General features: G+C 36.5%; 1 non-coding gene across 1 annotated transcript; it reads left to right on the top strand.

Moving 5' to 3' along the window:
- Window positions 1–242: 242 nt before the first annotated feature.
- On the top strand, window positions 243–350 carry LOC111813024. Its single transcript, XR_002818374.1, has one exon. It is a non-coding gene; the product is annotated as a U6 spliceosomal RNA (small nuclear RNA).
- Window positions 351–10,742: the final 10,392 nt, after the last annotated feature.

Raw genomic sequence — 10,742 nt, 5'->3', positions numbered from 1 at the left:
CTGTATAGAGCCCTGCGTCCCTGCAGGGGCAGCACGCCGTGGCTGCAGCGCAGGGCACAGAGCAACGCTTCAAATTTCATGGTAGGAAATGAACAGTAGCTGCGCATGCAGGGCAAACCCTCCAGTTCCACTTTAAATGCAGATGTTCTTTGTATCTGTTTTACATATTCATTCCCAATGCATTGTTTCAGCAAAAAGAGGTTTCCACAGCTAAAAGGGTATTACCCTAAGAATTAAGTGATGTGCTCCTTTTCGGCAGCACATATAATAAAATTGGAATGGTGCAGAGAAGATTGGCATGGCTCCTGAGCAAGGATGACACGCAAATTTGTGAAGTGTTCCATAGTTTGGGGGAAGCTAAATAGCTCAGCGGATTAAAGTGCCTGCAAACAGGCGCAGTGGCCAGGGATTGGATTCCCGGGCCTGCCTTGCAGGCCCCGCCCCCTGAGCACTCTGAACCGGCAATTGAGGCTGGGAGTGGTGGCGCACGCCTGGAATCCCAGAATTTAGGAGGCTGTAAACAGGAGAATCACCACGAATCCAATCTAGTAATGAGACCCTGAACACCCTGTAGACCCTTCCCTAAAATACAAAACAAAACAAAACAAAACAAAACAAAACAAAACAAAACAAAAAAAGAATTAAATGGTATCTAACGAGTTTAAAAATGGTAGTCTAACCTGAGCTTTAAGGAATACACCCTGGTAACCATGTGAAAAGTAAAGTAGAGAAGGATTCTATGCAAAACAGGAAAGCAACGCCATAAAGACAATAGTAAACTCAGGTCAACAATTTCTGACCTTGCCAGTCAAGCGGAAGACCCAATACTATTATGGGCTACGGGACTATTTTAGAATATTTTGCTGAGTTTACACACCTATAATATTCAAATAACGGAACTTAACAACAAAAAGGGGATACAGATGAATGTCCATTTTGTATCTGTGTATTCAAAGTGGTTAGGATAGATATATAGTTACGTTCTCTTAATGAGTAGAGTGATTTGTTCTAATGGTGTTGTAAATAGGATGTCATGTCCGCATCTTGTACAGCAATTAACCACTAGGAAGAATGTATGAAATGTGTTAATTATTGAAACTGTCCTACCAATTTAATTTGAAACTGTCTCATTGCTGTTTGTTTATCAATAAAATTATGGAAAAAATAGAATTAAAAAAAAGAATTATCTTGGAAAAAGAAAAGAACTTATTAAGGTGATGAAGTCTTCTAGTTTTCTTATATTGAATAATTTGAATGTGTTGTGCAGTCTACATGACTATGAGTTCATATTCTCATTATTCAGACAAATACTACCTCTAAAGACAGCTCCAAGTTCAGGAAATATGCACATCAATATCCCCGTGCTATGTCAGTGTTGCTTCTTTATCATGCGGAATGCGCAGGTCAAATATCAGAACTGCATCTGCACATGGATAAGCCATCATAGGATGCATATGTTTGGAGACAAAGTAATTCTGTAAATGTCTATGGCAACACTTTTGAAAATGTATGTATTAACGAGCTATGAATTGCTTAATATCAAGGAAATGTTGCATATTAATTTGATGTTGTGAACCTTTTCATATGGATATTTTGCACTTTCTGAATTTGCTGTTTCTATTCTTCAATATTATGTAACATTACAAAATAATACAGTTGACCAAAAGGCCTAAATCCACAACATTACATAATAAAGACAAATGATTATGATTAAAACTGATAGTATCCATATTAATACTTAATACTATCAGTATTAATCAGTAAAACTTGAAGTTATTTTTCTGTAAATTTTAAGATTATTCATGGGAAAAGGAAGTTAATTCTTAATGCAAAATCACTTGAAAGATAGTTAAATCTCCACCATCAACTTACAGCCACTCTGAAAGTCTTGGGTATTTTCTTTTTCCTCAGGGCAAATTTGGCAAAAGCATGCTCAGGATTACAGTACTTTTCTTTGCTCATAAATCTTAATGTCACTACATAAATAGAAGGAAATTAACATTGCATCATGTCATCAACATTTATTTATTTATTTATTCATTTATTTAATTTTTTTTGCGGAACCAGGGATTGAACTTAGGCCCTTGCACTTGTCAGGGAAGCACTTATTCTACTGAGCCATCTCCAGGCCCCGACATCAACATTTATGAAACCTTCTTGGTTTCATGCTACACTGACTGCACTTTGTCTCTCTTTTCCCACTAAAACTTGGCTTGACTATGAGCTGATGTGTTCTGTGCACACTTTAGAGGACCAGTTCTTCCAGGTGTAAAATTATAAGAATCCACTCGTATATAATTTACACAATTAGGTCAGGGGCTTTTCCCATCTCAGAAAGTGCTAGCTGGATTGACCTTTGCTGCTGTATCCCGTAATGCAATGTGTTCCAAATCATACACTCAAGACCCTGCACCCCTGAAGGCATGATCAAAAGACAGCAAGGTAGTTTTTAATTGCCCTACAACACTTTCCTATAGGATTACAAAATGTCTGGCTGAGAGAGTACAGTCAGGAGGCACTTATCTTGCCAATTTGTGTCAGAAGAGGTTGATATGTTGCCTTTTCCCAAGTGACCTTAACAGTAGGGGTTCAGAATAGCTACTCTGGCAACAAAGGCAGGAAATCTAAAAGGAGCTGACAGACTCCCCTGGAGATTGGAGGGGCTGGATTTTCCAGCAGAATTGAATTGATACAGCCCCTAAGGACAAGTGCTTTCCTCTGTTAGTTTAGAAGCTTAGGGCTCTTTGACATTTGAAGACCATCTTGCCTCTGGGGAGGATTTCACACTCTACACTAGCTGAATCAGTCTATGCTGACTTAGTGTGTGATATGGCTCCTGCCTGCTTCCCTTGCACAAAGAAAATGACTATTTAGAGCTTATGTTGAAAGAGAGACAGATTCACCAATCACTGATAGCAGCTGCAAGCTGCTGTCAACTTTACAAGCAATTTGAGCTGAAAGGCAACAAACTTTCAATCTTTTCTTTCACATGAACTAGAATTTTAATACTTACAAGATGCCTAACAATGGCAGATCTGTGAAGCTGGCCTGGGACTCTCCTTGGAAAAATGTTGAGTGTGGTAAGGAGAGGTGGCCCCAGGAGAAAATGCCAAAGGCAATGTGGTGAGACTATGCAAAAAAAAAGTACAAAGCAGAAAACTTTCCCTGAAAAACGTGATTGCCCTTCTCTTTGTAAGATCATGCAAAATTATTTTCTTTCCTGCCCATTCATTTTATCTTGAGAAACACCTGTGTGTAAGGAGCATGAATGTAAGAAAGCACTATACTGCAGGTTTCGAGAACCCCCCTTGTTCAAAAGGGGTACTATCCAAGTGACTTGAAACTTACTTGAGTTTCTCTTGATTTAAATTTTGTAAAAAGGGAATCATATAACAGTGCCTAATGTTTTCCTGGCTTGCTTTAGTTCATTTATGTACTTGTGAGATTCATCTGCACTGTAGAATCTACAGTACTTTTAAATAGTTGAAGGTCATTTATCTTGGTTGATATCCTAGATGGAATATTACTAGTTTGGCTCACAAATATTGCTAGTATGAACACGTGCGTGAGTCCATATTTGGGGCACACAGGCAAGAACAGAACTCAACTTTAGTAGGTAAGTGGGAAACAGTTTTCCAAGACATTTCTCCCAATTATACTTGTTCCACATAATTAATAGAGTTTCATTGTTTCATGTTCTCACAGAAATTTGATGATAATATTTTTCTTTTTGCAATGTAGCTATTTTGCAGGTTGCATTTTTGAATTATGTTTTCCTACGGGTAATAGATGGAGATTTTTTTTTCTGTTTTTATTACTGATTGGCATACTTTATTTTGTGAAACACATTCATATTTTTTGTAGATTTTTCTGTTAGTTGTCAATCTTTTCTTTTTTTGGTTTGTAGGTATTCATTTAAATTATGGTTCCAAACTGCTGAATACGTGCATTATATGTACATTCTTCTAATTTACGGAGTGATTATTTCCTGCTAAATGATATCTCTTTTGAACCAAAGTTCTTTGTCTTGAAAAAAGATCTAGTTGTTATATTTTACCTTTATGATCAGTTTTGTTAGAGTGCTGTTTCAGAAAAATGTGTCTACTCCAAGTGAGATTTCATAAAGTATTTTAAAACTGTATTTGAATATCTCTTGGTGTGCAGTGCTTCTGGGGCTGGTTTAGTGAACTGTGCCAAGTCTTCCAGAACTTCTTGTTCTCTCACATACGCTTGTCCTTGGGATTGTATTTCTCTATTGTGTTTAGCGTCATCATGCTTATAAAAGTCATTGTCCGTTTTGCCAGACTGAATGCTAATACCACTCCATTGTCATTTAATATATAAAAGGATTTATAAAAGGTCTTTGTATCTGGAAGTATAGGACGAACACTTGTTTAATCAAAAATACTGCTTTGTAGTTATGAAGCTGCTACCTATGTATTTTGTGCATATATCCAGATATAAGAAACATATTGAGATTTAATGGATACTAGAAATCAATTTTTCAAAATGCTTATATCAGTTCACACTTCCACAATCAATTTAATACAGTGCAGAGTAATAGAGTAATACACTATATTGAGACAAAATTGAATTTGTGTTTGTACACAAATTTATGATCCTTGCATGTTAATTATGACACAGTCTAATAAAGACTTGTTTGGATTTTTAGTTGAGGTTCTTGGCATCTATACATCAGTTAAAAAAGTATTGCCACAATTATTTCAGCATTTTATAGGAAGGCATCCATTTATTCTTTCAGTTTTCTCAGTTTGTAGAATTTTCAGGTCAGAAATTTTACTTATTTGTTACTATAGTTTTAGACATTTGAAATTTGCACTACTGTATACAGTAGATTTCTTATATTTTATTTAGTTTCTTCTCTTTCCTCATACAAAACTAATTTTTGTAACTAGAATTTGTGGTAAATGATCTTACTAACTGTTAGGTTTTCTGTGCAGTAGAGAGGCAGAAGGAAAGAGGCCTTTATTGAAGACATGAAGAGGAGCATAGAGGAATGGCGGGGATCCTCTGACCTGAGACCCTTGGAGCTGGGGTAATGGTGACTTTTGTTAGGGGTGGAGTTTGAGGGGTGGGCTCAGTGATGCATACAGGGCTGATTGGGCTTTTTATCTTTTTGTGCTTTAAGGATAAGAGGAAGTTGTATTCAGGCCTGGGAGCAAAAGACAGGGGAGTTGGTCATTGGGAAGATGCACAATTGTTTCTGGTTTTCTTCTATATTGGACCCCCACCATGGTGGTTCAGAAATTTATACTCAAGTTAGAACCTATCACTAATTATTATTCTTAATATCTTTATGCATTCTTATAAAGTTATAATTTTATGTATAATTGAAAATTTATGACTAAATTTTCTTTAGTCATTATTATTCCATTTCTTATTCTTTTTACTATGTAATATTTAATATTACATCAAGTCCATGGAGTAGGATGTTTTGCTTTTATTTTTCTTTGTTTTGGGATTAATTGTACATGTGTATGTGTAATAGAAAGTTACTTCCTTTAAGTTTAATGTTACTGAAAAATGTATCATCAGAATTACTAGTTCATGCATGTGTTCTGTATTTATTGCAATGATTACATAATGTTACTATTATTGCACAAATTTCATTACTTGACTAAGCTGACTCTTTTCCTGGGACGTGTACATCACTTGGTACATGTCCTATGAGAGTCAGTAACATTTGTTCTTTAAAAATTATTTCTCATTGCAATACAATATACATAACATGAAATTTACCAATGAGCCATATTTTGTTGTAAAATGTAGTGGCATTAAATGTGCTCACATTGTGTGAAAGCCTCTTTGTCCATTTTCATAACTCACTGTCTGTTGTAAAGCTGATGTACTGTACTCCTTTGGAAATAAATCCCATTTCTTATTCCGCCATCTCTGGTAACCATTATCCTGCTTTCTCCCCAAGAGTTTGATTATTCTAACTATTTCACATAGCAGAACTTCAGCTAATTTTCTTTTTTATGACTGTGTTTATCTCTTAGCTTAATGTTCTCAAGTTTCATCTCTACTGTGACATTTGACAGAAGCTTTTTCTGAAAGGATGAAAAACATGTCATGATGCTGTTGTAGACCACTGAGTTAGATAGAAATGTCATAGGCAGTCAACCAAGGCTGGGCCCTCAAAGGACCAAATGTGGAAGACAAGATGTCTTGCAACTGTGGGAGAGAGACAGGCACTCCTACTGTGGGCCAGACCTGAAGACAAAAGATCCAACAAATGTAGCCACAGACCTCCCTAGGGATAAATATTGGGCTTGATAGTCTAATTAAGTATCAGTCACCTTGAAAAAGCCAGGGGAAGTCAGTAACCCAACCCCCTAGAGGAAGATAAACTGTTCTAAACTCATGTCTGCTTGCCTTGTGACTCACTTCCCCATTTGATCCCCATTAATCAATTTTAATTGAGCAATTGTGCTTGTTATTTTGTTGGTTGACCAATAGTTTTGTCTCACCTCATGCCCATCTTGTGAGTTCCCATGTTTTCCACCTTAAACATCTCCTCACCTAGTAGAATTGCTCTATAAAAATTCATAGAAGAGGCCAACCAGATTGCTCAGTGGATTAAAGTGCCTGCTTAGGTATATCACAGAAGCCAGTCTATGCCCCAGTTGCCCATGCAGTCCCCACCCTCAGATGCACTGTGAAGGTGATTGAGACTGGGCGTGGTGGTACCTGCCTGTAATCCCAGTGCTTGGGAGTCTGAAAAGAGGAAAATCACTATGAGTCTGATCTATGTAGTAAGAACCTGAAGACTTTGTAGACCCTGTACTAAATACATTTTAAAAAGTCCTTAGAAGAGACAAAGTCCTTGCCAACCCACATGGGTCTCTTTCTGTTTATCTCTCTCAGACAGAAGCTTTCTTTCCCCTAATAAATAAATTCTGCTCTTAACCTCTATTGTTCTGAAAACTCATTCTTTGGTTTTAGAAGACATGAACTTGTCCTGAGAATCTTTCAGGTTGAGATTTCTTTCCCTTCTATCAATGCTTCTGTATTTCTTTATCCAGTTACTGTCAGTGGATACAGTGTCCTTTTACTTTCTGTCAAAACCTTTCATTCTTTATTAAAATTATGTAAGCCTGTGTAGCACACACTCTTGTTTGTTCGTCTGCTCCTGGGGAATTCCTTTATACACTTATTCTCAAAGCTTCAGTGCATGTTTTCATCTGTGCTCTCTGAGTCTACACATCAGCTTCTCTTTATTTATCCTTGTTTAAATTTCTGAGGGAAAAATAGAAAAAATATTAGCTATGGAAGAATATTTAATTGTCTTTTGAATTGAAGGAATATGTTCAGCTAATTGAAGTTGTGGGTTACCCGATCTAAACTCAATCTTGTGCTCAGTAGATTCACAATAGATCAGAACTATCAAAAAGCAATCATTCTAGGTACCCTTTGAAACACCATAAATTCTTTTTTATTTGACATACAAAGTGCAATTTTCTTTGTCAAAGTTTTTATGACATTTTGTCGTAAGATCGATAGGTGAGTTCCCTGTTCAGCTACCAGCTTTCTTGCTCTCTGATGCTTTCTAGTTTGGATTAGAAGATTTTTTCAATGTTATAGCAAAGCATAGCTATTGTGAAATGGAACTTAAACTTTGTGTAATCACTTATTTTATTTTTACCCTAAAGTTTAGACTGAAATGATATTCATTTGAAAAAAGATAGTCATTTGAAATCCTGCTCATTTCTGATCTACAATGACCAAATGTAATATAGTACAGATTTCTAAGTTTGTTTTTAGAAACTAGAATAACAAAAAATTTGAAATATTTTCTCTCTTTGTATCCATTACTGCAAACAGAAGGCACAGTGTGAACCCATTATGGAATCCTTGAGCTTCACTATGTCTGCTACATTTTATTGAATCTTCTTGGTTACAACGAATACTGTACTTGTAGTGGGTTGAATTCTGCTTTCCTAGAACCTTAGAAATGTAAACCTATGTTTAAAAGGAGGCACTTGTAAATGTGGGTAAGGTAAAGATTCAGACACTCAGTGACAAACTGGAAGAGACACAGAGAACCAGGGAAGAAGGGCCTGTGACCCTCTTGTCAAGGTTGAGGAGGAGACTGGAGCGCAGAGCCAAGCATTACCTTCAGCCATCAAAAGTTGGATGAGACACAAAGAATTCTGTCCTCGAGCTTTCCAAGTGAGCATGATTCTTTGGCAGCTTGACTTCTAGCTATCAGAACTGTGAGAAAATAAATTCACACTACCCTAAGCCAACACATTATGACCAATTGATTTTGGCATACCTAAGACAGTTCTTCAATGTTATATTTTAAATTTTACTGTTTGGGATCACTTTGTAAATTCTTAGGTGATTCTGCAAGCTCATTTTTTACTTTGTTTCACACAAGGATGTCTTCTTATTTTAGGTAATTAATTTAAAGTCTCATTTTCTAGACACACAATCAATCACTACAAAATTCATAACAAATATAAACTTGGCTTAAACAAACTTTAATATATTTAAAATTGGGTGTCTTTACAAGTATAATAGGCAAACCAATATTCTAACTTTCTGTCTAAATGTGAACATAATTGAATCAATAAAAAAATTATTTTATGCTATGACTTAACCGTGTGGAAGTCCTAAGGTAGTGAAAGCATTGAGCTACATATTTGTACAATTTACAAAAAAAATTCAATAATGCCTTTGATATACTGCCAAGGGAAGATTTTATTTTCCCTTGTTTGTTAATTGCTGCTTTATAATTAGCCTCAGTTCTCTACATATAAGGCCATCCTTGGAAATGCAATGTCAAGTTTTGAATTCTAAAGTTTAAAAACAGTAGTAAAGAAGAACTTCACAGGAATGAAACTAGAAATGAAGAGCCTCGAATATATATGCAGACTTTGGAAAACTGATATTCTTTTTGCTCAGCTAAGTTACTTTCTTCATGCTGAGATATACTACCTGACTCCCTGACACCCACAACTTAATAAAGGGCAAGTTTACTTTAGCTCACAATATGTTGAGTGCTCAGTTTGTAGCCAGCGGGCTCCAAGGCATTATGGGAATGCAGAGGGGCAGGGCCAAGGAGAAACAGCACATGGGTGGGGGCAGGAAGCAGAGAGAGATGGGGAGAGAGGGACAGGGACTCTTCCAGACCACGCTTGGGGACCCAACATCTGCACAGGGCTCCATCTCCCAACATCACATTTAGGTGTGAAGTCGTCAGTGCACTATCCAAAGGGTGAGTGTCACAGCCCTGTGGCCCAGTCGCCTCCCCGGGGCTGCACCTATGAGTCCATGAAGTTTGGAGGGACTTTCTGGTATAAGTCAGAACTTTAGCTTTTAGATGTAAACATGGTTAGAGGAAAATTCTTTTCAAAAAAGTAATTAGTAATATTAAATAAACAAGAAGAATTTTATAAAGACTAATATGTTCTCAAAATGGTAAGTATTGCCCCAGGCCAGAGTGAGCAACACAGGGACATCTAGTGTTAGTGTGAATAGATCGGCCTGACCTATGGCAAGCGTGTTATTTGTTTTCCTTTTAAGATGAAACATATTAATGTGTTAATTGTGTTTTCTGACCTCAGAATTCAGATTTAAGTCCAGTGTTGGAACATTGTGAGGAACAAACCAGTTTTGGGTTGCAGTTTAAGCATTCATCTCTGAAATGTTTACCCTCAACGGCCAAGACATATACAACCTGGGAGAGGTTGATGACATGTGTGACTGCTATGTAAAAAAAATAAAAGAAGGGCTGGCATGATAGGACAGTGGAATAACTCCCTGAGTAGACAAGCGTAGGGACCAGGGTTCGATCTCCAGCACCTTGCCAGCTCCACCCCTGGGCACACTGAGCCAGCCACTTGACCAGGCATGGTTGTGCACTTCTGTAATCCCAATGCTAGGGAGGCTGAAAACAGGAGGATCAATACAAGTCTGAGCTGTGTAGTGAGACCCTGTACCAAACATATTTAAATAATAATAATAATAATAGAGATAAAAATAAGAAAGCCTAAAAATAGCACAGATTGAGGGTTAAGATTATAGATATTATTTAATGAGAATTTAAGAATTCATGATTCTTCCTTAATCAACATGATTTGTGAATAGGACTAGGAGTATTTCTATAAAGCTTCTCCCTAGCTACACATTGTAATACAGATGTTCACTTTCTTAACATACAATTTTCCAATATACATATTTGACTTATTAGAAAGTTACAGCAGCTCTCCAAAATTAGCATAGATTATACTTATGCATTTGAAATAAATGGAGATGAAATTGAGAAATATGTAGAGCTTAAGAAATACAAACATGAATGGGGAATTAGAGACAAGCTAAAACATTTAAAAACACAATAAAATGCATTACAAAAAATAGGAATGCAGTAGTCTTATGTTTCTCATTCATATATTGTACTGCCAACACTAGAGTCATGAAAGTATGTGGAGTTTTGTTCCTCAGAGAGATTATAAAATTCCCTATAAGTCTACAAGAAATCTCACACATGCAGGACAGTACCAATGAAGTATTGTATGTTACTGAGAAAGGCCTTAGACTTAACTGTTACCACTAGGGGTTACATTTAACTCATAACTTAACAAGAAAACAATTGCTAGGATAATTTAAGAGTTTAGAAAACATTTCATGCATTTTGAAGGTGATTTCAGCTGAACTGCATGATTTTACTTTGCCTCGAGGTTATAGGAAAACCTTAGTAGAACCAAACTTTGCTT

Source organism: Octodon degus, unplaced genomic scaffold, assembly GCF_000260255.1.
Source record: "Octodon degus isolate 3935 unplaced genomic scaffold, OctDeg1.0 scaffold00159, whole genome shotgun sequence".
Classification (NCBI taxonomy): domain Eukaryota; kingdom Metazoa; phylum Chordata; class Mammalia; order Rodentia; family Octodontidae; genus Octodon; species Octodon degus.
This window is presented reverse-complemented; position numbering and strand designations above follow the sequence as displayed.